Below are 25,605 nucleotides of genomic sequence, written 5' to 3' on the forward strand. Positions count from 1 at the left end.
GAGGCTGTTTAGTTTGGGAATGTTTTTTTAAATTCGGGATGTTCCCCTGGTTGTATATACTCACACAGCAAGTTTTCTATGACTGTATCAAGGCATCAGTTTTCACATTCAGGATGCTGTACATGCTAATTTGAGTACAATTGCATCATCAGATGCAGAGCAGAGACACGTAGTTTTGTCATTACTGAGAGTATTATCGTGAAATTATCAATATCCCGATTGTAGCAACATATTTCTTTTAATAGCAGATCCTGAACTTACACTCTTTTGATATGATCAGAACTTGATGTTTAAAATTACAATGCGTTTGATTACTTATTTGTCTTTTCTGTGAACAGATGCTCTATTTCTCCAGCTACTTGTATAATTTGTTCAGTTTATATGTCTCACATTGCATTAACTTACCTTACTAAAATAACTTCACTCAGAGGGATCCTGTCCCATTTTTCCAACTGAGACTTTTGGTTTGGAGGGTGAAACCTGAACATCCCCACTGCCACCAGCTAGCGGTGCAGGCTCATACCACGAGCTGCCTGTGTCCCGTCCGCTCCTCCAGCTTGCTTGGGCATATGGTACAGGTAAGGAAGGAGCCTGCACATCTTGTTTCTGTTTGGGAAGGAAGCACACCCTGCACTTTCCCCGAACATAAATTCAGCCAAAGTGGTATGTCATTAATCAGGTGCAGGATCTGGAAAAATCATACAGAGACTTTGTGTCTTATATTAAAAACAGCAACTTATGGCTGGTTAGTTTGTTTATTGAAAATGTTTTATTAACACTGTACCTTGCAGAATGTGCAGAATTGGACAAAATAAGATTATTTCTTCATCCACCTCCACCTCAGTTTTTCTGCATAAACAATTTGGATCATGAACTCTAAAAATACACTTGTTGGTGCCATAGCCTACACGGCATGTAAGTCTGTCAGTTCATGGGGAATGGTAAAGCACAGTACAAGGTATTTCCAGACTTAGAAGGCTTCCCCACATGAATCTGAGTCAAAGATTAAACTCAAGCTTCATAAAGCTCACTAGCTTTTTCGACAAGGCTATGAAACAGCACCTTGGTTTCTACGTGTTTTGCTTTAGATCAGGTGCTCTTGTTGTGCATGGAGACGCAGAGGAAAGGCTCACCTGAGCTGGCATCCTCGCTGGTCCGAGTGCTTTGGAGAGGAGCCAAGGGAGCAGCCTCCAAAACACGCACACATGCAAGATCTTCCGTTTCTCATGCACTGGTAATTGCCTATTAACATAATGCAAATCAAAGCCCCTTTCGTAATGCTGGAGCCGCAGCGCACAAAGATTTTCTTGGTCCATTAAAAAGACAATTTTACTCATGCAGTAATGGAAAACATCAAACTCAAATAAGAAAGTGGGTGCCTCTAAGTATTTCATATTTTACAGGAATATGTTTTAAATGAAATACTGCTTGACAGATAAATTACATTGGCTTTACGTATGTACCCGTCTGATTTAGTGCTACCAGCAGTGCAGATGGTTGGCGACAACTTTGTAGGTGCTTAAACATCTTAGTACATGAATGCAATTTTTGCACTAATGCAAAACACTTGCGGAATGACCCCTCAGATGTAATGTTTTCCATTGAGAGAGTTGATTTGGACTTACAAAGAAAAAAGTTATATACAAATTACTTCAGGTAACCTGTAGCCTTTAAAAAGAAAAGAAATGCAATTATATCTGCTCTCTGCAGCCACAGTTTAATGAAAACTGAAGACTGAAATGGTCTTTCTAAGTTTCAGAACTTACAACAGGTCTCTGCTTATTAACGGAGCAGTTGTACCAGCAATTTGTTTTTGTAATTATGTTCTTTGTGGTCTACAGTTTTCAAATAGTGATGCAAAAAGGACAGCTGGAAATACTGCTAGTTGCTTACCTAATCCCCAGTGAGAATAAAAATAGATAACAGTAAATGAGACTGTATGTGGGAAGCTAAATTAACAGTCAAAGCTGAGATTTTTTTTAAAGATACAGTATACTTCAATGTATGCATTAAAAGATGGAGATGAAATGTATTAAATATCAGTAGGAATACTCGGCCCTTTGATTACATGAATGAGGAGCAGAGCTCGTTCCTTGGCTTAAAGCATCCCAGTCCTGTACAAAGCAAATAATGAGCTTGACCACAAAATTGCTGATATTTCCCATGCAGAATACAAACACTGAGGCAAAATCATTGCTTAGAGAGCAATGTGAGTTCTCCTTTCTAGGCTTATATTTATTCTCAAAAGCGACTACAGAGATTCATGTTTAAGCTGATTTGAATAGGCTTCAAAGACGGTCACTTTTCCAGCAGCAGCATTTTACCTGGCAGCGGGGAGCTGTGCATGCATCGCAGCGTGAGGTTGTGGGACCAAGTCTCACGGGACATATTTGGGTTTAGAAGAAAGTCAGCCAACTCTAGAAAGTCTGGAAATGTATGAATTCCAGCTCAAGGTTCATGCAACCACACAATCAGTCTTTTCTCACACATCCTTCCTTTGGTTTCCTGAGCGCCACGTTCCTCGTTTTAGTTTAATTGCTAGGAGCTGTGACGGTACTTCCTACTAGTGTCTAAGTGCCTTCAAGCTTCAGAGCTGAGGGACCATCCATAACCGCCCTGTGGATGCACCTTTCCTCCATGAGTAGAGGGACACAGAAGCTTTGAAATTTCATCTTACCAGGAGTTTTACCTGCATTTGGGTAACCAGCTGCTGAGCCAGTCTACTGGCGGGTATCAATCAGCATGTCACTAAGCCATTTTGCATTAGCTGAGGATGTAACCTGCACTATTCCCTCCTGCAAAACAACATCTCGTATCTGTCAGTGCATTGACGCCATGAAGGTAAAAGCGTGATGGGGTAGAGAGCTGATATTTGCTGTTGGGGGCATGCAGGGGCAGTCGGGACTTCCCATAACCGTGCACAGCTGCAGCCTCACTGCTCACCGCAGCAAAACCCTCAGCGCCTGGGAACTTCATTTCCTGGCATCACTTTCCTCTTGAATATTCCTCACAGGTCTGGGGTGAAGAGCTTGGCTAAAAAAATAATAATAATAATAATAATAAAAAAACTTAAATATCAAAATGCACAAAACAGAGCCAACAGGAAATTCACACTTTGCAGAAAGCAAGAGCCAAGAGAAGCGCTGCGATCACCGTGCCTCCAGCTCATGGTGCGAGGTTGCACGAGGCGAAACATGGGTCAAGCAGCAGTGAGCTCCTCGGGCCTCGTCCAGAACGGGCTGAAAGCAGAAGGGAGGCTCCCCTTCGTTTAAGAAGTAAAGCGGGAAGCAGAAATACGGCCTAAGTTCTGACACGGTGCCTTCAAGTACATTATTTTCTCAAGGTGTCCAAAAGATCGGTGAGAGCTGCTGCCTTACAGAGTGATTCTCACAATTCTCCAGTGGGCCGGGTACGTGAGGAGTGTGCACAGCGCTGACTTGTTAGCTGCAGCTTTATACCCCAGCTTTCTCTGTCTGAGTGCATCCATCCCTCTCTCTTGATAGCTAATGAACAGTCTGCTAAAATAAATAAGATCCCTCCACTTCCCTAGAGGCAGGGAGGAGAGTGCTTGCTGCTAGCCCATAAAGTTTGGCTGTGTGGGGATGGGGTCTTTTTTTTGTCTTTTTGTATTTTTTTTTTCTCTTTTGCTATTGAGGGAGCCAATATGAAGCGCATTAAATTTTCCTTGAGGATTTGGTTTTGCTGTATCTGAGGCCAGGTAAGAGAAGAACAAGAGGAAAGCCACTTGATTTTGTGCCTGGAGCAAAGCTAAGCGGTTCAAGGCCAGAGTAAACACAAAGCAAATGAAAAAAAAAAAAGAGAGAGAGAGAAGGGGAAGCGTGCGAGAAGAGAGGTCCTGTGATTTAGCACTGAGCAGGGCTTGGAAGAGCCAGAGGCTGGACTGCTCCCCCAGGACTGCCTCCCCTGCTGGCGTGCCCCCCTCCCGGCCGTGTCCCCAGCCCAGCTCCACGCCTCCCAGAAATGCTCCGTCCTGCACCGCATCCTTGGTGCCGTCAGTAGCTGGGTGTCTGTGAGCACCTCTGCAAACCTGGCGCCGTTCCACCGCTCGGTCGGACTCCAGATGGCAGGATGAGGTTTCCTCGGTTTGATCTGTACTACAACAGACTTTTAAACAGGGTTTTGTCGAGACCATTTCCAGCCCTGAGCTGAGCTCCTCTCCTAGGTAGATCACTGCTCAGAAACACTGAAAAAAAGCCCCCCAAACTGTCGAGAATTCAATGTAAATGGCTCAGGGGAGGCTACAAGATGTCTGCATATTTTGGAAGTATATCTGCTGCTCAGATATCTGAATTGGATATGCTGGACATACTCAAAATGTTCTTTGACAAGACATTCTGATCTAGTTGGACCTGCTCAGAGAAGGAGGTAGGACCGCATGACCCCTGGACAACCCTTCCAACAAAATTAGTAAAACCTAAAAACCCATTATTGATAGTCTTAAAAACTGGCTCATGAGACGTGAACTTCAATCATACACCTACATACATACACCAGCAGGTATATTCACAGCCATAGATTATGCACGACAATATAAAATCCCCAAAAGGCAGGCTTATTCTGGATATTCGGTCCACCAAGCTGAACTATTAAGAACACTTTTGGGAAAAGAGAAAAAGTGCAAAAACTGAAATCACAATCCCATAACAGAGACGTACCTCGCGCTAAGGAGACGGGGAGATGCAGTGGCACAGTATGTCTTGCTCCAAACTGGGGGGCAGACCAAGGCTTCTCAGTCCTTTTAAGAACATTGTAGGAATAAGAGCAATGTCGCATTTGTTCTAATAGCAGGACTCTGATGTAAGGAGCTCTGTGCATATTTAATGTCATATACACTTTCAGATTATTTTGTTTAACAGATATTTACAGCCAACCCAACCTGATCTTGCTTGGTTTTGAGCAGGAGGTGGGGCTCCATTTGTCTTCCAGCCCCCAAATCCCCCCCTGGCTTGCTGTCTGCCAGCAGCATTTCATCGTTTTTTGTGGCTTTCAGCTTTTGCATGAGGTCCCCAAGGCTGCATGGCAGGAGAGACATGGGGTTGTGGTGTAGGGTCTCTGTGGACATTTCTAGAGAGTGCCCAGCTACCAGCTCCCCTGAGATCGAAGGGAACTTGTAATGGTGCTTGGGAGGTGCCTTCTCCTCCTGAGCTGTCCTGCTGATTCTCCTGTCCATCTTCTCCACAGAAAAACATAGTGTCTTAACTCTGAATGTCACCTCCTGCATGCAAGGAAAAGGCAGAAGTCAGGATGGGAAACGCCTCCCCACATAACTCATAGTCCAGGCCTGACTCTTCATAGGGAAAGTGAGACTTAAACTCACTTGTGGTCCTCACCCACACAAACAAGGTCACAGAAATTATAAAAATCTTTAAAAAGTTGAACAGTCATGGTCTGTGTGGCTAAACCGCAGAGCGAGCCCCACTGAGGGTGCTCAGCATCCTCTGCCCCTAGCTGGATCAGGCCCCAGCATGCTGTTCAGCATTTCCAACAGCAAATCCCCTGGTGTTGGTGAGTCCTGAGCCTGGTCCCAGTGGTGGGGGCTATAACTGCACCCAAATTAAAGCAATCAGATTCACAGGGAGGAGAGAACTGAGGTGTCCCTCGAGGCAGTGCACCCGCTGCCCCCAAGGAATGGGCTTGGGGATGGGGACGGGTGCCGCAGCCGAGCAAGGCGGGGGGGGGTTTGCCAGCCCCAGTGGAGGTCCCCCCCTCCTTTTCCCATGCAGTAGCAGCGTGCCATCTCCCCAAAACGCTGCCTGGCTGGCGAGCGCGACGCCAACATCTGTGTGCCAGCTCTGCAGGGCCGCGCGTGCCGTGCGCGATCCATCTGCAGCAGGCTGCACGTGCCAGGGGCTGTGCTCAGGGGGGCTGGGGAAGGGGGGGGGCTGCCACAGGAGGAATCCACTACAGAATTAAAAAAATAATAATAAAATAAAAATGTTTTTTCTTGCTACCCTGATTTTTTTCCTCTTTGGTTTAAAATTCCCTATTGACTTTAATCAAACTCAAGCGAGATTCACAAGCTTGGTCAATTTAGGGATTTGGAAAGAAAAAAAAAAAAAAAAAGGGAGGGGATTTCAACCAAAGAGAAAAAAAAAAAAAAAAGAGGTTTTGCCAAGCAGGTTTTCCCAAGTTCTCATAGCTCCGCGTTACATGGCTCGGTGTCTGGAGCAGGCTCCAAGCCTGACTTCCAAACGACCTGGAAGGGGTCCCAAAGCGGTGCACTGCGGGCACTTCGGGGCTCCTGCTCAGCAGAGAGCTGCGGGCAGGGCGCTGGAGGAGGCGGGCAGGGATCCCACATGGAGAAATCCATCTCACCTCCAAAAGGCAGAGCAACCACGGGCTCCAGCCTTGCGGTTTTAATCCTTGCGTTTAGCACTGTTGTTTTCCTGGAGATGTCTAAGTAAGGCTCACCTTAAAGCCCCTTCTGAGAAAGAAAAGCAAAGTTACTCTCTCATCTTTTTAACTCTGTGAAGTAGAGACTAATAAATATGCAAATGTGATGCCTTTTTACCTCCCCATTGATCCAAAAATTGAATCTAGCCATAGTTGTGTCCTGGACGGTGAGCACTGAGCTTCATTTTCTAACCTCTTGTGGGTCTCAGTTTAATTTACTAACAGGTTATTCTCAGGACAGATCACGCACCATGTAAGTGTAAACAGAACCAGGTATATCTGCGTGTGACTAACCGGGTGCCTTGGAAACCCCAAACCAGAGTCTGCTGATAGGGTCAGAAGCCACGTGTGCATGTCGGATGCCTGCAGAGGGGGCAGGGATGAGTCCAAAATCTTAAGGCTTTCCTTTCCTGCGGTGGTAGAGCTTCTTATGGCTTCTGTCTACATCCCACCTGGGCTGTGCAAGCAGCCAGCTGGAATTTCATCTCCATTCACAGCCTTCACCTTGGTCTGGAAGTGGATTTGTTGAGTGGCCACTGTGAGAAAACCATTGGGTCCCCCGAGTCCAGAACAAGCCTTATTTCCACTTTTTTTTTCCTCCTGTTGAAAGAATTCTGCATGCCACCTGGCCTTGCTGAGCAGTGCCTGCAGCAGAACTGAAAAGCCATCCCTATTTCCCCCTCTTTTTCTGCTTCTTGAGGTGTCAGCTTCTTCCCTCTCCACACACCTCGGCGCCGGTCGGGGCCCTGTGCTGTGCCCCACGGGCTGCCCGCTGCCCGGAGACCCCTCCAACTCCTTTGTGTGCCACAGGCCCATGGGCTGCCAGGCTCCTCAGTGTCCTGGTACCTCCAGCAGCACTTGTGGTCACCCTCCTAGCTCCAAAACCCAGAAAAATTCACCACATTGGTCGGTGGGCCACCACTCAAACAGACGCCTACAAGGAGATGATGAGTAAGCTCAGGGCTGGTGTGCAGCCACCCTCTCCTTCGTCGTGCAGGGCTCATGCCTGGCAGAGCACAGAAATAAGTCACTCGGAAGGAGGCTGGGACACGCCTGGCAAAGCACAGAAATTGGAAAGGAGGCTGGGAACCTCCCGGTTGGAAGCTGGTGACCGGTGGCCCCACGGCCGGGCGGGGAGGCGCGGTGCCAGGAGCACGGTGTGCACGGCAGGGCTGATCGGCCGCTGGTTCACCGCAGCTTTTGGAGCACACGGGGGTTGTGGTTATGGATTTATTCTTATGTGAATTACAGCTGTTGGTCGCGAGCTTTGCCCAAGAACACAAACACAGCCCCTTGCTGCGGCTGGGAGGGATGGTCTCGGAGTTTAGAGCCTGTTGTGGGAGATGGTCACATCCATGCACCCGAGCTGGTGCTGGAGGCAGTGGGATGATGCCCAGGGATTTGGGAGCAGTGAGCTGCCGTTTGGCAGGGGCTGCCACAGCTGGGGGGAGCTGAAGAGCTGCTGAAAAGTCCTTTGGCTTCAATCACCACGCTTCTCTGTGGCAGGGGCAGGGGGTTGCATTGCAGAGCGGGGGGAGCAAAGGACCAGCCGCATGTTTGAGGCCAGTCGTTATAAATTACCTTTGCTTTTCCTCGGTGCAGCGTCAAAGGTGGAGCAAGCGTATTTTATTGGTAACAGAGAGAAACCCGGGCTGTCAGCTCCACGGGATGGGACTGTGGTGGCTGGTATTGAGCTCTTCCCAGCGTTTCCTACTGCTGAACCCAATCCTGCCACACTTGGTGACGGTGAGCAGCACCTTGGTCTGTTTTGCAAGAAGGCAGACCCTGCCGCTTAGGTTTTCCCTGCCCAGCATTCATACCTGACATTTAAATCAATTACCTAGACATTTAAGTCTCTTTCACGTGCCAGCACATGGCCCTTGTAAGCCTTTAGGGTTGGGGGTGAGGAGGGGGGTGTTGGCTTTTGCGAGCAGTATGTACGCTAATTCCAACGTAAAGAGCTGCAGTAAATCACTTAATGCCTGAATCAAGTTAGTTGTTGTTGTTTTGGTGAATTGGGACCATATTCGGGACCATAATAACCTAATAATGGACAGTGCAGGCATAGACCACACTGTAATGTATATTGTAGGGGAATATGGTAATAGTCTGAAATGGCAATTCTCCTAAATAAATAGCACATCAACTTACTTAAACCTAATCATAAATGGGACAAATTGGACCCATGTGCAAACAGAAACCTGAGCAGAAGGCAGGAGTTAAAGAAGCCATTGTTTCCCAGCCTGACCCTGGGCAGAGAAAGCCTGTGTCAGGTTACATCTGTTAAAATGATTCTAATGCCAGCCCAGTATTTTAATTATAAATATATAAAACATTTAATAAGAAGACATTCTGGGCTTACTAAGCCTTTAAAAACTGGATGTGGGCGGGGTGGGTAGAATGGTATTCCATGTGCCCCAGACAGAGTGCCAGCGTATAATGATTGAATGTTTTCCTGTAATAAATTGAAAAAATCTGGTTTGTAAGAATGGATCCAAATCACTTGGCATTAGAAAGGTAATTTGTTACCTAGCTTCCTCTTGGAAACAGGCTGTGTCCAAGTTTGCTGGAACTTAGTTTCTAGGGACTGCGATGCCCAAAAAGAGAAAGAAAGAACAACCAGGATGCTGGTGGCTCTGGTGCTAAAGCGTGCATGTGCGCATACACACACACACACACACACACACACACGCACACATTCTCTGTTATTTCTACTTCTCTTTCTTTTTTTTTTTTTTCCCTCGGAGTTTTGCAGTCCTCCCTCTCATGGCTCTGAACACAAGATTCAGCAGCCAAAAAAAGAAAAAAAAAAGAAAAAAAAAAAAAAAGAGGTTACTCAGGACAAAAGCCAGATCTATAGCCACCTTCTTTGTACCTTTCCAAATCTCAAGCCTGCTTAATTATGATTAATTGCCACATGGATAATCAGATACAGTTTCAAAAGGTTGGAGATGACAGTCCAAGGACACCAGGGAAGAAGGAAGGTTCGCCTTTGTTACAAGAAAAAAAATACCGGGTCCCTTCCTCAGCCCATAACCTTTTCTTATTTTAACAATTCCAAACGGAATTAATACCATCAGTATATTGTTCCCGCTCCTGGGAATTGAACTTCAACTGTACAATTTCTGCAGCTGTCAGTTTTTTCAGACCTCCTGTCAATAACGCAATGTTGGGGTGCCCTTCTTCTTGAATGAAAGCAGTTTCAAGTTTCTGCTTTATGTCTGTGCTTTCTGGGTGGTGTGACATGATGAGAAAGTATAAAAAATAATAACAGCAGTTAAAAAGCTTCCACTCTTGACTTAACTGGATCAAATGTAATAGACTACAGTCTTTTCTCTTGATTTCCTTTGCTTGTTTTAGAAAACACTGTGAAAAGTGCAGGAGATTTTGTCTTGCCAGCTCTTTCCTCCATTTAAAATCCCTTTGGCTAAGTCAAGGATCACAGTATGTCATTTCCAGCCTAACAGAAGTGCTGGGCCTTGTTCAGCTCCTATTACTAGGAGGCAAATCCCTAGGTTGCAGGCGCCAGTGTTTCTGCGTTTGGCTCCCTTCCCAGTATTGTTTCCTTCATTACATTCCAGAGTGCCTCTCAGCCAGTTAATGTTTGCACTGGGAGGTCCAAATATCCAGCAATCAGCACTGAACTTTTCTCTTTTTGTTGAGAATTGCAGGTTTCAAATGCAATCACTGGCTTTAAAGGAAAACTTACAGGTGAACACAACAGCACTAATTTCCATTTTATTCACAAACAGTTATATTTTCTGCAGTTTCTCCATGTGCACTCGTAAAACGGTTTCAGGAGATGTCTGGCTTTTTCAGGGCTTGCAGGGGCTGGAATTGTGTTACGGTTTTTGGGGGCGGATGCTGCCCTCCACCCACCTCTCCTGAGCACACAGCCCTCCGTTACCACGAGCGCTCCCACTTTCAGCCGTTATCTCTTGGTGTTACTGCTGGTAATGTGCTTGTGTTCCCCTTTTTACTGAAAATGTAGTGAGCCAAGCACGATGAAATAATTTGGATCACATGAATGGTCAAAATGTTTGCTCAGACTTAGCACCTCGCTCTGAGTGGGCACGGGGTGGGAGCCGTGGGTCCCAAATTCCTGGGGAACCCATTTCATTCATGAGGGCAAGGGCAAGTTGCAGCCTTTTGTGCTGTTTGCACCTGAGGCACTGGGAGGCGTGGAGGGGGTTCATGCCATGGGTTTTCTGAGAATATTGATTTTCCCATATGACTGGCAGGGGGTGGCTTTGGGTGGATGGGGACCCACCCTGGACATGGGGTGTCCCCCTGGGGAAGCACTCCTGTTGTCCTGCCACCAGAACCCCCTGTAAACATCAAGAAAACTCCTGTACATTGACCAAGGGTAAGGCCCTTCATTTTCAGAAGCTGATCAGGCTGAACCTCAGGCAACTTGAACTGTTTTATAGGAAGGCTTTTGATAAGACAGCCCCGTGTAATTTGCTTGCTACGGGTTTACTATTAAGTTTTGAGACCTAGGCATGGGTCATTGGCTTGATTAAGCAATTAAAAAAGTCCACGACATTTCCTTGTGGGGAAGTGGGAAAAAAAAAAAAGTGCAGGTTGGGAAATCCTCAGTGTTTTCCATAAAGCCTCCAGCTATGCTTCCACGCATGATCATATGTCATATGGATGGTGTCATAGCGTCCTAAGGGTGCTAGCTCGCAGCGATGATATCGAATTCATGGAAGTGTATATGCTCAGAGAGAATACTAATGTTAACTCAGTCTAAATAACAACACTGCCAAAGGAGGAAAGCAAAAGATGAAATACAGTGGATTTCAGGAGGCAACAAGCTCTCATTTATTAAGATCAGAGGCATTTTACAGGTTACAAATCATAAAGCAGAAATAACTTCATAATATACAGGTCAGGAATGTGCCTGGGATATTGAGGAACTATTTCCTTGGCAATAATCTGCCACAGATAGTCAGAAGCGTGCATTTTCTGGCACAACAAATCATTGCTGATTAATTTTGTCTGCCTTTGTCTCAGAGAAGCAACAAGACACTTTGCCGTGTATGTTGTACTTACTCTGCTTCCACAGTATTCTTTTTCAATGCATAATTTTTTGCAAGATAGGCCAAACACAATACTCTTTGTTTTGGCTCTTTGGCATCATTTTTGCCTGAACGCAGCATGCGGTGGCTGAGTGCGCGGCTCAGGGGCTGCAGGGCGCATGGGCTGACACCCCCCAGAGGGGCTGTCACACCCTCTCCTGTGCACCTGCCAAACCATCTATCAGGAACACACTTTGAATATTGTATTTCTTCTTGAAGGAGATGAGGCCGTAAGCTTAAAGCTAAGTTCTTGTAGTGGGTGCTGAACAGGAGCCCGAGTAAGCACAGGGCAGCAACAGCAGCAGTGACCGACTGAACTTTTCCTCTCCGCTGGCACTTAGGGACAAGCAGTCTGTGGAGATCTCTGCAAGGAGAAGAACTGGAGTTTCTCCTTTCAGGAGCAGCAAAAGCAGGGCTGGACGCAACTGCAAGGTGGAGGGAAGGACCGTATGGCAGAGCGGCATCTTCCCCCACGCTTTATTTATTGCATCCTAGAGCAAGCCCAGCTGGATGGTGATCTGCCTCCCCGACTGCTCGGAGGGCCTTCACAGCATCCCCTGAAGGACAATAGATATGATAAATGCCAAAGGCAACGTCAAAACCCATAACTTTCCTAACATTAACTTAATATTCACAGCTATTAAACATCAACAGATCAGAAATGGACTATCTCCAAAGCAGGTGTTAAACTTCTCTGGGCTCCCTGTGCCGCTGATGTGAGACAGCCAGCAGGTTATCATTTCTGAGTACACCTTCTACTTTCTCGGAGTTTCTGCAGGTTTGAAGAGATTCCCAATTCCATCCTGGTTATACTGAATCATTCCTAAATGGGCCGTGGGGGAGACTTCTCAAGAAGTAAGCTAGGTGCAGCAAGTGAGAGGCTCAGGACAAGCAGCCAGGCAGGATTCACTGCTGTGATAGGAAAACAGAGCAGAAGCGTCCTGAGGAGGGAGATTTTGGAGATTTACTCATCAGTGAGTAAATCCTCCATAGGAGGAGGGGAGGAAGGATAGTGCCCTTACAAAATCATAATTACAGGGTAATCAAAACTTTTCGTGTAATTGTTCACAAAGAGTGCAAGTCAGATTTGGAGAGAAAGACAATTTCTGTTGCTCCCCCGTCACTGCCCCAAATTCTCTCCATGGCTCACATCCCTGTCAAAGAGTTGGATTCGGAGGGGAACAGGGTGGCAGCACCAAGCTTGCAGAATATGATCAGGTGGTGTCAACCTCCCAATGTCTGCAGAATCTGTGTGTTTAGGGCACAATGGAGCAGCCCTTGGAGCTCCCCTTGGAAAACACTTTTGCAGGGCTTATATCTGCCCGGAGAGGCTCCTGGGCTTGACCTCGCATCCTCAGCTGAAGCTGGGATGGTTTTTGCTGTTTTGGATACGGCAACATCTCCCAGAATGTCCAGGAGCTTCATAACCAGGGCTGCAAAGAACTTAGAGAGGTGGTTTCTTTCTCTCTTTACCTAATTTGTCTTCCGTGGGATTGAAGTCATCATGAAAAATAGTATTGCTGTTACGGCTTCTGCTGTCAATGCTCGCCTCCTATTTGCATTCCCCAAGCTCCCACCTTCATCCTCATCGTTTTCTCCCTTCAGAATTATAACAAACCCCAAAACAATGTGTTCATAACATTTCCTCCGATTTCAAAAAAATGAAAGAATAAAAAACAGCTAGCAGATGCTGATTTTCTCACTTAACTGCACATATTTTATAGTAATTCTCTCTGATTTTCTCCCAAGACACCCACCTGACCTTCCTTTCTCTCCAGTCTCTCCCAGCAGTGACCAAACACTGCTAATCATGTGATATTCAGCCATGGAAATAGTCTGCAACTAAGAGAAATTTACCCTCTGACCTCAACGCCTTCGCATGCACAATAGAGACCAAGACATGTCTTTGCGAAAAGGAATGCATTTTCATTGGCAAAAACTGATTTTTATACCAAACCAAATTAATACTATGAAAAGAATGTGGTTTGGTGTTTTTTGTTTGTTTCTTTTTTTCCTTTGTTTTGCTATTTCACAAAAGCAATACAAATAAAATAAAAAAAAACTATTCAGTGATTTTACAATGAAGAATAACAAAATACAGTTTCCAAGAATTTTGAAGGAAGCTAAAGTGGAGCATGGTAAATACTTTTGCTTCTCTCTACAAAACTGCAAGTAGTTTACAAGTGTGAATTAATGTTGAATTACTGTGTTCTGATGAAGAGCAGGAATTATTTAGACCAGAAGTTTTCAACCTCATCCACAGATGATTTAGTTGTAAGAGCATCTCCAGCACACGTCTTTCCCCATTGCAGGTGGGAGCCTGAAGTCTCTGTGCTAACAAAACCAATAATATTCTAGGAAAAAAAAAAATTTGGGGGGAACTGTTGAAATGAATTTCAGCTGCCTTTGTTATCTGAAAATAAGGAGGAGGCTCTACACCATCTGAGCCGTCAGATTTCCATGCATCACCAAGTGCCTTACAGGGTGTCGGTCAGCCATGACGAGCTCGGGCACACTTTTAGCTGGAGGGGCTGTGATGCAGTGGCTGAAGTGAAGAGTCTTGTTCACACACCAGTTCTGTTGCAAGACCTGGGAACAGAACTTTTCTGTCTTTCCCATCCGCAAAGAGCAAAGCTGATATTTTTCAGTCTAGATTATTATTTTTTTTTCTTGGATTAAGGAAAACAAAAATGAGAAAGAAAGAAAACCAGTGACTCATTTCAGTTTCTTTGCTGAAACACAGCTGCCCTTGTCACAGGAACATGATTCTTAGAGCCTGCATCCAAAATTTATTGCAAAATAAAACTGAAACTTTTAAAAACAACCAGGCTAAATGTTGTTTCTAATTCTTTTTTAATATGTATTTGTGAGTGTAGGTCCAGACTCCAGCCAGGATCAAGGGTAGAACTGGAAACTTGGGAGAAACAAAGTTCTTGTGAAATTTTCAGACAAATTTTGCAAGCCCACACAGCCTACATTGGTTGGACAAACTTCAAAATAACTATGCATTTTTCAAAGCTTTGATGCTTCTGGACCTTGTGAGATTCCTGCAGTGGCAGGTCAGTTTAACTGCGCCCACACAACAACCCAAAGGTAATATTGTATTTCTTTCTCTACTTTTTGAAAATGTACAAAAAGGCATGAGTCCAGTGTTCCTAGGACTATGTACATGCAGAAGTCTCCTCCAAACTTTCGTGGTGCAATCTTTCCATTTTAGGAAAAAACATTCTTGCTTTGCCATGATCTTTGTTCCTGAGAAATACTGAGACCATACTTCTGAACTTTGAATGACCACCTCGCTGATGTTAGTAACTTTCCCTGTTAGCATAGTGCCATGTTTCTACAAATGGTCATATACCTTGGTGATAAAACCGACTTGTTCAAGAAACCTGTTCAGCAGTGACATTTGCTGTATGGAGCTGTGTCTTGTGAGCCTAAAATTTGAGCTGCTTCTTAACTGAGAACAACCTGGTTGGCACTGCATAGTGCCCAAAGAGGAGGGAGTAAAAGGATGTGAGGGAATCAAGTGCTTCAGAAAGGACTTTTGCTCAGCTTGACTGAAATAAAACAAAAATGTTGCTGTGTGAGTAAGCCAAGTGTGATCGGTGTTTGCAGCCTCTTCTTCATTTCATGGGTAAGGCCAGAAAGAAAAATGTCCTGAAGTTGGGCAGGGAGGCAGTGCAGAGGACAGCGTGAGATGGGAGGGAAGAAAGATGACCTGGTTTTGCTTCCAAGGTAATTTTACATCACTTTAACTATATTTAGTTATATTTATATTTAATAGGGTAGCAACTATTGGACTGAGATTTTTATTGTTTTTTTCTGAGTAATTTAAATTTCCAAGAGGTGTGGGGGTTTTTTTTGTTGTTGTTGGTTTTTTTTTTTTCCTAAGACTATGTGACCTTCTTTCATGAGTTTATTTTAGATCTATTGGAATGTCCCAGAGAAAATTCCAAATGGTCCTTAATATATGAAATGTTTCCAGAAAGGAGAAATTCTCAGTGGACTATGAAACTATTTTTCAATCATGGTGTATGGCACACAAACCACAGCTGAGTTTTTTTCAGTAGGAAACTATTGCCCAGTGGGTTAAAAGAAAATAAAGGATAATGGGATTTTTCCGTAAGGCTGGAGCCGTTCACAGGGGTTTCCTCCCCACTAGATGTCACTGGAACTGTTTGAAATGTTTGGAACAAACAACCCCAAACTGCCCAGGTTTGGAGCTTTGTTACAAATATGAGACTTGGACCAGGTTTCTTTAGAGCTTTTCTCTGCTTCATGGGCCTTTCACGGGATCCTGGACTAAGTGATGGGTAAGCATGCGTGGTTCGTGCTCTGGCACAGATCTGGGGACAGTGCAGGTGAAACTCATCAACCTTGACATTGTGCTTGGAGGATTTGGTCTTCTTTGGGCAAGCCAAATGGAATCAAAGAAAATGCCTGGGTGCCACCACCGTTTGGCTGGGGGGGTCTTTGAAGGAAGAGCAGGGTGGTGCAGAAAGCGAGTGGCTGTCTCAGCACACCTCTTCCCGTGGCTGCAGCCACCCAGTGCTGGGAGCGCTGTGTTGTGAACCACAGACAGAGCTTGGGCGCTCGTGCACTCTGCCATAAAAACAAGGGAATTCTGACAACTCGTGCCATTAAATTTTCCATGGTTCTCCTCCTCAGGAGTACCGATGTTAACCTCATGCCGCTGAGAAGAGCAGCTCCTCATATTATTAGGGCTACTATTTAAATTCTCCCTGTAGTTCCAACTGACTACAGGAATCTTCTTCCATTCTTATTCAAAATTCAGTTTAGTGTGATTATGTGGCCATGCATCAAATATGGCAGTATAATATGTCCTTTCATCTACTTGCCATAATACATCCCTTTTAGTGCCACATAAATCCCTGAAAATATTGCTGTCTTCTGCTCTTGAGATTCTTCATGTGCCTTTTTGCCTTACTGCCTTCCTCGTCTATTGTATCTCCAAGCTGAATTAATTCTTTTTCTTCCCCAACCTGGCTGCTATGCTGTAACTCCTGCTTTTGAGCAGCCACCATGAAACAGCAGCTCTTCCAGAGTAAGAGAGGAGCCAGGACGAGCCCGGTGCTGGCAGGACCCTCCCGGCCGTGCCAGCGTCCAGGCTCTGCTCCGGCTGGCGGCTGCTCGCAGCCTCCCCGGGCTGGCAGCGCCTGCTGTCAGAGCAGCTCAGCCGCAGGGGCTCTTGCAGCACCGAGGAGGTGGTAACTGAGGAATTAAGGGAGCCAACACCGGGCATCTACAGCGGCACCCCAGCAGTGACAGCGGCTGTTCTGCTCAGCCACAGAAGTCAGCAAGTGGGATGTCACTGGGAGAAACACAGGTCCATGTGGGGGCCTGGGCACTGCCCTGTGATGCTAAAGATCTGCTGCTTTTGCAGTGACAATTTAGTCCATGCACAAGCTACATTACAACACACTGTATTTATTTTACACAGGTAACTGCAGGTGGACACCAAATACCTTGAATCCCTTTCCATCCACAAAAGTGTAAGCATTGCACCACGGGCACCTGCTGGTTCTTTACTGAGACTCCTGGTTGCAACTCTTCATATAGGATCACCTTCATCAATCCTTTCCCCATGTAGGCAATGGAGAGCACAAGCTTGCCCATGCCCCATAGCAGCAATGGGGCTCCACAAACTTTCCTGAACCCCCTACTTCCCTGTGCTTCACAGAGTGCATATTGGTTTTGGCTTTTTTAATTAATTAATGACCTGCTTGCACCACTTCAGCTAAACCCACCTGTAGGCACAGTTGACTCATGAAGCATACACAAGAAACAAGGGTATATTCCCTTACACAACTTCTGTATTAAGTTGTTACATTAAGCCGGCAAACTTTCAACCTGCTCAGTACTCAATAAATTTAAGAAAATGAATTGAAGCTACTTGCCTATTTTAATATGTACTCCTGAAGACATTTTCCATTTTTTTTCATGGTTTAATTAAAGCCTCATGGCAATGGTATGCTTCTTTCTACCTACTATGCCAGTGGTTAAAAAATTACGGGACTTCAAGTACCCTGCATGTCATTAATTGCTCTGCTGAAGATAAAAGAGCAGCGATATTTTTATCACAACTGCTACAGCAGGCAAAATTAAAAGTGCCCCTTGCTCATGCCAGTGGAGCCAGCCGGGAGCAGGGCCATGGCACTCACCACCCCCATCCCTGCATCCCACCACCTGCTGATGCCCAGACCCCCATTCGTGCCCTTCCATCTCGCAGCCCATTTTGGGAACTAGTTCATTCTGCCGCAAGTCCTGACGAGCGGAGGAGCTTCCCCGCCCCACTGCTTAACATTAAAAAATAAAGTAGAGAAATCTCTAAATTAAGAAAGTCCTGGCAGAGTACATTCAGCGCAGGACAATGCAGAGGAAGGTTACAAGTATATTAGGATAAGGGCACCACAATTATATGAAGAAGTCTGGAGAGAAAAGATTACATTGTTCTGACAACAACATTTTTCAAACATTTAGACCTTTAATATCATTAATTTAAAGTACAAGATTAAATATTTTATGCAAATATTAGACAACAGCAAAGAGCTCCGCATATTAGGATTTAAAACAAATTGAAAGCATGCAAGACATATTCATTTCTTAAGCAGTTTAGTTAAAAAATCGGTATTGTCTCTATTAGGATTAACTGACAGTAACTCTTTGTGTTCAAATGGATTTAACTTCACTCTGGTTTGTTTTCCAGATATCATTGTCCTCCAATAATCATGGATAAAGGGAAACGTAAAAGGACAGATCAAGCAAAAATATATCTTCACATCATAAACACAGAATTATGTTTAAATTTCATTACTAAATGGGATTTCGGCTTCATATACCATGCCTAATCCTACAGTATAAAAGATGTATAAAACCTCTTGACAAATTCTAACAGACCTTCTGGAAGTTGCATATATTGATTAAAACATCAAGCAGTTACATACAAACCAATAATGAATTACTTCTTGTTGGAAGATAAAACTTTGTGATATTTAAAATTACAGACTTGAAAGTAAGTAAAATTACCCCTAATTATGCAGAAGGGAGCAACACCTTAGCAGTAAACAAGATAAGCACCTCAAACAGCACTAATAATTTTAATTAACATTTTCTAGTTTCCTTTCACCTCCTTTCAAGGTCATCTGCTACCTTCTCCTGGTACAACATTACAGCACAGTGTTAAAAACTTACATTCCATTACTAATCACTTTGATAAGCCAAAAAAAAAATATTACTTTCCAGTACAGATTTTTTTATTTAATCACTTAATCATGTGCAAAAACAAATATTGCACTGTGCAAAGCTGCCGGGAAGGTTTTTGCAGTGAATTGCTATCAGAAGTCAGACTCCAGCAACCAGGTTTTGGTTAGTTTTGGGGGCCTGATTCTAAACACCAAAGGCAAAATCCTTCCAGGAGCTTTGTCTATGAGCAGAAACCCACTCACATTTTAAGCATAAGTTTAAAAATTTGGACTATGTCTGAACTTGTGAGTATTCAGACTGCAATCAATGTTCAAAAGAATAGTGAACTGTGAATACTGAAAAATGAAAATTTGGCATAACATGTTAGTGTGCACAGTATATACATTACTTTATCTTAAGCAGCAATTAGAAAATGAATGCTCAGGATATGATTTTGTTAAACTTTTTCTTTTCTTTTTGTAAAACAAAAGTTGGTAAGAAAAGGGCTTTGTTATATCAGTGGGTTTGTTCCATGCCACAAATTTAATGTACGAGGTCACTTGGAATATAATGTGTAGAGAAAGAATCTCATTAGGCTAAAAAGAATGTAAAATGTGTCAATTTGATCCAAATGAGAAGTGTAGTAAAACCATGTTTGATGTTCATGTGCAATAAATCTTTAACATTTGTCTGTAAAGTATTAGAGAACCCATAGGGAAATCTCTATTTGTGATAGCTGCACATTTTCAATGATTTTTTCCTATAATCCTTTGTTGACATTTAGCATATGGTAACAGAAAGGAAGATCCTAAAATGGGAATTATTAATTATTATTCTAAGGTAAACAAGATGGACACCTTGCCTGTACCTACGAGGCTTTTGAGAAAGACAGAAATTCTGAGAACCTCCCGCCCCCCCTTCCCCCCCTCTCCCATCACTTGGGGCTGCTCAGATTTTGGTCACTTTGGGGGGAGAAAGTATGAAACCAGAGGTGCCCTTGTTGGGGAGAAAGTATGAAATCAGAGGTGCCCTACCTGGCCGCGGTCACCACAGTGTGAAAGTGTCTGATGGCCACATCCCGCCAGTTGGGTTTTATTTTGATATATTCATATTGTTAATTACCGTTGTATTTCAATTTTCTCTCTAGTATTTTTGTTCATTCATAATAGCTTTATGGTTCAGTGGACCGAAATGACTAAAATGAAAGATTTCCAAGATTTCTTCTGGGAGTAATTTACAAAAGACCACAATTTTTTAATTGTTCCTGATGTTTAGTTCTGGGTATCTGGAAGAGGAGAAATCAGCCCAACTCTTTTAGTTGCCACACCAACCGTATCGGAGACGGATTTTTGATCTCTGTCGATTGCTTCGTTTTCTGCAGCCCAACATCCATATTCTGAGAACTGGCTTATAGCAATGCTGTGGTGTTTATATTTCTGCAGCTCACACTTGCTTTCGCAAGAGAATTACGAGCTATTTACGTCCTTTGAGGAGGCTCAGGGAATAATGGGAGAAATGTCAGAAACAATTAAGAAAAATGGAGGCATTTCATTTAACCAGTAGAAGAAATACATAACTTTTGCTGAATGGCTGAACTCAAAGTGCCACAAGATTGCTACAATATGAGCTCTGGCTCCTGATTATCACGAAGTTGTATAAAAAAACAACCTTACAACACTCGCATGCCAAAGGTTGCAACACAGTCTTTGGCAGGAAACGTGAAAATGCTCCAGCATGGGAAAAGTCTTCGAGCAAACTTGCATCTGTGCTGATTTACGTTTTTACAGCCGCGCGCGCTCTGCGCCAAAGCAACAGCAGCTTTCTGAAGCCAGCAAATGACTTTATGGCCGTGGTAACAGTCCTCGCCGGGAAGCGGCACAGCACCGGCACAGCCGTGCCCCGCAAACCCACATCCCCAGCCATACCATCCCCTGCTACAGCATTTGCCCATCTCGTTACAGCCGTGCAGGCCCTTTATCAATAAATGTGGTGTTCTCGGCCGAGTTTTCTTTGGCTTGCAGTCTGCTTTACAAAACCGCTGCATACTTGACAGTTTGCCCTAGTTAAAAATTCTTTGGTCAGAAAAAGCCCGGAGAATGAAACAGTATCTGGTGTTGTAAAATCTTGACCAGATTCTGAAATATTGCCTAAGCCCCTGTCAACTTGAAGGTGATTTCTCCAGGTCATGGTCTGGAGGGGAATTGATGGCACAGCGTGCAGCCTGTGGCTGTTCCGCCTGCACTACATCTCCGTCGGGAGGGTGCGCACTCACCTTCAGCGATCACCACTTTCCGAGCCCCTCTGGTTTTGACAGTATAGTTGCTTTTATTCATAGATTACAGGCTAAACATAGGAAAATGAATCAAGAAAAAAAAGCTTATGTGCCTACTGCTTTTTTCATTTCTCTATTTCTATCTGAGTGGTTATCAATTACCTAATAACCCTGGGAAAAAATTCTACCTGAGGCAGAAGTAGAGATAATACCTGGTGCTTGCTTCCAACTGCTCACCTCAGCTGTCCCAGCATTTTTCTGATGGTGTGAGTCCATTTTCTAGCTTTTATGGCTGAAGAAACTGAGGCACAAGCAGATGAAATGATGCACACAAGGTCCAGCAAGCCAAAGGTAAATCTGGTTATAATGGACAAATACCAGTGTAGTGACCTTCTGGACTGTCCAGCAGTGCTAAAATTAAAGCCATCACTCATGATAGAAAGGGCCTCGTCTGGTACAGTTTCTGAATGTGTCTGTAAACTATAAGGCTGTGGATGAACATAAAATTTGAATATTCTCATTATCAGACCATAGTAATTAAAGTGCTTCTGTCAACAAGATCTTGATGTGCTTAGTTTTAAGCATCTGCCTAAAATTATACTGAAGCAAAACACAAGCTTTGGTATTTTGCCAAATAAGGGTAAGAGCTTAGGAAGAATCAGACGAGATCACCCAGCTGTATAAATTATTAGTCATTACATTAAAATAAGTTCTATATATTTCTGGCATAAGCTCTGACTTACAGTTTTGAAGGGAATTGTCCTGAAGTTACAACAGCCCTGCCCACGCCTTCCTCCTGGGAAACCAAGCTGGCCCCAATAACCCTTTCAGATCAGTGGCAACATTTAGGGTCTTAATTAGAAGGAAAAAGACCTAGTTTTTCATTCTCTTTATTAACCCCAGGCTTTTCTGTATTGTGGTACTGTTTTTCTCTTAAAGTCTCAGAGCTTCACCCAGATTTGAGCAAGTTGGGAATGCCTGAAGGAGAAACTGTACAAAACTTTGGAGTGAGACATCACTGCAGGACTGCCTGGGGTTCGGTGCTACCCCCATCTTTGGTTTGCTTTGGTTTGCTTTGGTTTGCTTTGGCTGCTCAGGGTGGACTGAAGTATTCATAAAATGCTGTTTCTCAAACTTCTGGAATGGATACTAAGGAGATTTTTGTCTTGCTTTTGGGCAGTGACTCAGCAATGCCTCCGCACCGGTGAGGCCAGAGGAGGACACCCCCCAGCACCATCCCCTGGGGAGGCCACCACAGGAAATCAAACCTTCACCCACTGCAGGAACTCCTCAATATTTCTGCAGCACAGTCCTGGGGGCCAAGCCATGCCTTGTTCGTCTCTCCGGGCATCGCACTGGGGATCAGGCACGTTGCTTTTAATATTCCTAATGGTTCTTTTTCCTTGGCCTAACTTTATTCCACTCGTTTTGAAACTCTTGACAGCCTTTCATCAAATGCTTCTGACAAACTCAAAGCATATCTAACATGGGCACTAATAATTTAGTACTGTAATTTTATGGGTATTTTAAAGTTCCTGAGTATTACTATTATTTTATGGAATGGTTTTTCCTCCTTTTCTTTGGTCTTTCTTCCTATATTCAGTGGAATTATAGGTGAAATGTATTTCTTGGCTGTTGTTTCATCTTTTGTTCATACAGTTAAATATTGCACTAGTTAAAGATTGCACGAGGCCCCCACATTAAAATTTTATTGTATTTTTGTATTTATTTTTGGCCCAGATCTGGGGGCCTCTCAGGCTCAGGCCTTGTGTAATTTTATTGGTTTGTGGGTGGAGGAAAGGACAAAAATGAGGTTTGTGGCCAGAATGTTATCTTTGGCCATACACATCTATCTGAGGGCCTGATTCTCTCTGGTTCATAAGCACGTAAATCTTGAGCAGCTCCACTGGAAAAAAAAAAAAAAAGGGGGGAGGGGTTAAAATGATGTAAAATGGATGTAAATTAGATCAGAATCACCTCTGTGGTGGTTGCAATGTAAGAGTTTTGCTATTTATGATGTAGCTGGGAGCTGTTGACTAGCCTCTCTAAAGATAAGAGCCACCTATAACTCAGTGGTGGGCATCTTTTTTTTTCATTTTGACTAATGACTGCTGGCTAAACGAAAGATAAAAAACACTTGTTTTTATGAGCTCTAGTGCCTATAAGCAACAGCAATAAGAACATAAAACTAATCACGCTGAGAATCACAGCTGAATTTTGGTGACCTTGCTGTTGAGTGAAAAGCACCTTATTCTACCCTCCTTCCACGTCCAAAAAACTATTGAATTCAAGTGCTAATACACAGAGGTTTCAGCTTTAATCAGTTTTTGGTTTTGGTTTTGTTTTATAAAAGGGGGACCAACACATCCTCTGGGGTCTGGGTCTGCATGTTCTACAGCTCACCGTGAATCGTGGCCACCGTATCCTGAGCTGCTTCCTGCCTGGTTCATTGCCATCACCACCATCATGTTCCTCCCCCAAACCTGTCTTTCTCTTGCTTCTTTGCACATATCTTCATGTCAGGTCTTTGGCTTGGAAATGACTTCTCCTGTGAGCCAAACCTTCTTATTCTACACTTTAAAATCCTTATGAAATTTGGCTTGCCTTCCAAAGCTAAGCCTCAGCTCCCTTGTTACTCTTCTAAATATAAAACATTTTTATTGCATTAAGCTATGCTGAAAAAAAAATGACAAGACAAGAAAAGAAAAATAAAAGAAAAGAAGGAAAATCCCTGCACCCAATGTGAAGCAAGTGTTCAGCATAACAGCGTATCACATGTCTTTTTGTTTTGTCTTGGTATCATCTCCCTTGCACATGCTCTGGGCTCGCTATTTGTATTCCTCCTTGTGTGTCTCCAGCACTGAAAAGCCCTATAGCAGTCACAGCTAAAGAGTTGTTTCTGGTCTGAACTGGAGAGTTTTGGAAATGGGAAAAGCTGTCCCATTACTGATCACACTGCACCACTTCCTAAAGAGAAATCTGTTTTCTAGGATATTCATTTAACACCTTCCAAATACATTAAACTTCACTTTCCTATACGACTGAGGGGAGCCTTTGAAATGAGTTATTTATATTTTTATGTGTCCATTTCATTCATTATTTCAAATATAATTTTAATCATTTCAACAAAGAAGTGTCTTAATATTCCCAATAATGGCACTTGTTAGTTTAAATATTAAAATTCACATTAGGAATTCCCTTGACTGCATGTACATTATTTGCATTATAAATTGGGTGCATGTCTCAACTTATATATATATAGTTTATACGCATATACATATAAGCTTATGTACATATACGTATTTTCCAGAAAATATAGAATTTTAAATGATCTTATCTGATTTGAAAGTGCATAGCAAATGCCAAAGTGATTAGTGATAAACAAGGTCCTAACACTCCAAAATTAAAAGCTCTTAATTTTCAACTTTAAATAAATCCTCATTGTATAGCAGAAATAATTCCTCATAAAGTGTTTCCAACATTCAGAGAATGCTTTTAGGACATACAGCATTAACATAATTTTTTCGACTGGGGTTCTCACAGGACATCTGATGAAGTCTCTACCCTTAATTTTAATTGCGTAGGCTGCATTCTTAATTAAAAACTGTACAAATGGATTTTATGCCATGCCAAAAGAAATCTGAGTTCATTAGTTATAAAACCTTTTAAAAATTGATGTAAATTTGTGAATTCTTTAAAAGTTTGATCTCAGAGTTCTCATTTTATGTTGAGGAGCCTTTTATCTAGAGAATAATAAAGCCAATAGAAATTAAGATAATCTATGTTTTGTTTTTCTTTTTCTTCCTGTTTTTTTTTTTGTGTGAGTGTGTGTGTGGTGTATGTGTGTGCTTGCGGGTGGTGGGAGTCAGAGTGTGGGGTTATGTCTTTATGTCATTATGCTTTTCCTTGAAGAATCAAATTCATTTAAATCTAAACTGTGAAGAAAATTAGAGTGGGAAATGCACTGACCCTTTTGTACTGGGTTATATAAATATAAGTTCATATATCTTTTATTAATTCTTCATATTAAAACACAATCACATCATCTCAAGCCAATAAACTTAATGGAAATCTGTCAAACTGTAACTTTGCAGGCAAACTCTGGACATCACTTAAAGAAATATGTGCACCTTATTGATTTTTATTTTAAAGTCTGTGAGTTGTTAATTAAAATGCTTTTCCATAACTTGACAAGCCTTCAAATAATGAATGGGAAACTATGAGAGGTTCGCTTAACCTGACCAGTCACTACCCTTCCCCTTGGCCAGCACAAATCTGGCTGCTCAGGACCGTTCTGAGTCAACAGCACCAACCTGGTACTGGTTTTGGTTACACAAAATATCACATGTGGTCTTAAAAAATACGGGAATAAAGGTCCAGGACTGAAGTCAACATTTCCTGTGTTTTGAATTATTCTGCAGCGTTTCATTATTAGACCCAACCTCTATGCCCACCTTTGGGCAGATGCACCAAGATGTACCCCACCAGCAGCCTTGGCGGGGGTCTTTCATGCTCAGGTTTGTGGCAAAGAAAAAGTAGAAAAAGTGAAATTTTAACAACAGTATTTCTACTTAGTATTCAAATCCAGATTATATGCCAGTATTATAGAAAGAAAAAAAAAAAACAGGCAAATTA

At 43.3% G+C, this 25,605-nt stretch overlaps 2 long non-coding RNA genes across 2 annotated transcripts; one reads left to right on the plus strand and one right to left on the minus strand.

Moving 5' to 3' along the window:
• Positions 1-146: 146 nt before the first annotated feature.
• LOC310902797 lies at positions 147-19,864 on the minus strand. Its single transcript, XR_014587023.1, has 4 exons — positions 19,733-19,864; positions 6,337-6,445; positions 4,677-5,236; positions 147-3,033 (listed from the first exon to the last, which is right to left on the minus strand). It is a non-coding gene; the product is annotated as an uncharacterized lncRNA (long non-coding RNA).
• On the plus strand, positions 14,559-25,256 carry LOC310902796. The gene is made up of 3 exons (XR_014587022.1): positions 14,559-14,588; positions 15,111-22,336; positions 23,324-25,256. It is a non-coding gene; the product is annotated as an uncharacterized lncRNA (long non-coding RNA).
• Positions 25,257-25,605: the final 349 nt, after the last annotated feature.

Source organism: Anser anser (assembly GCF_964211835.1).
Source record: "Anser anser genome assembly, chromosome: 7".
NCBI lineage: Eukaryota > Metazoa > Chordata > Aves > Anseriformes > Anatidae > Anser > Anser anser.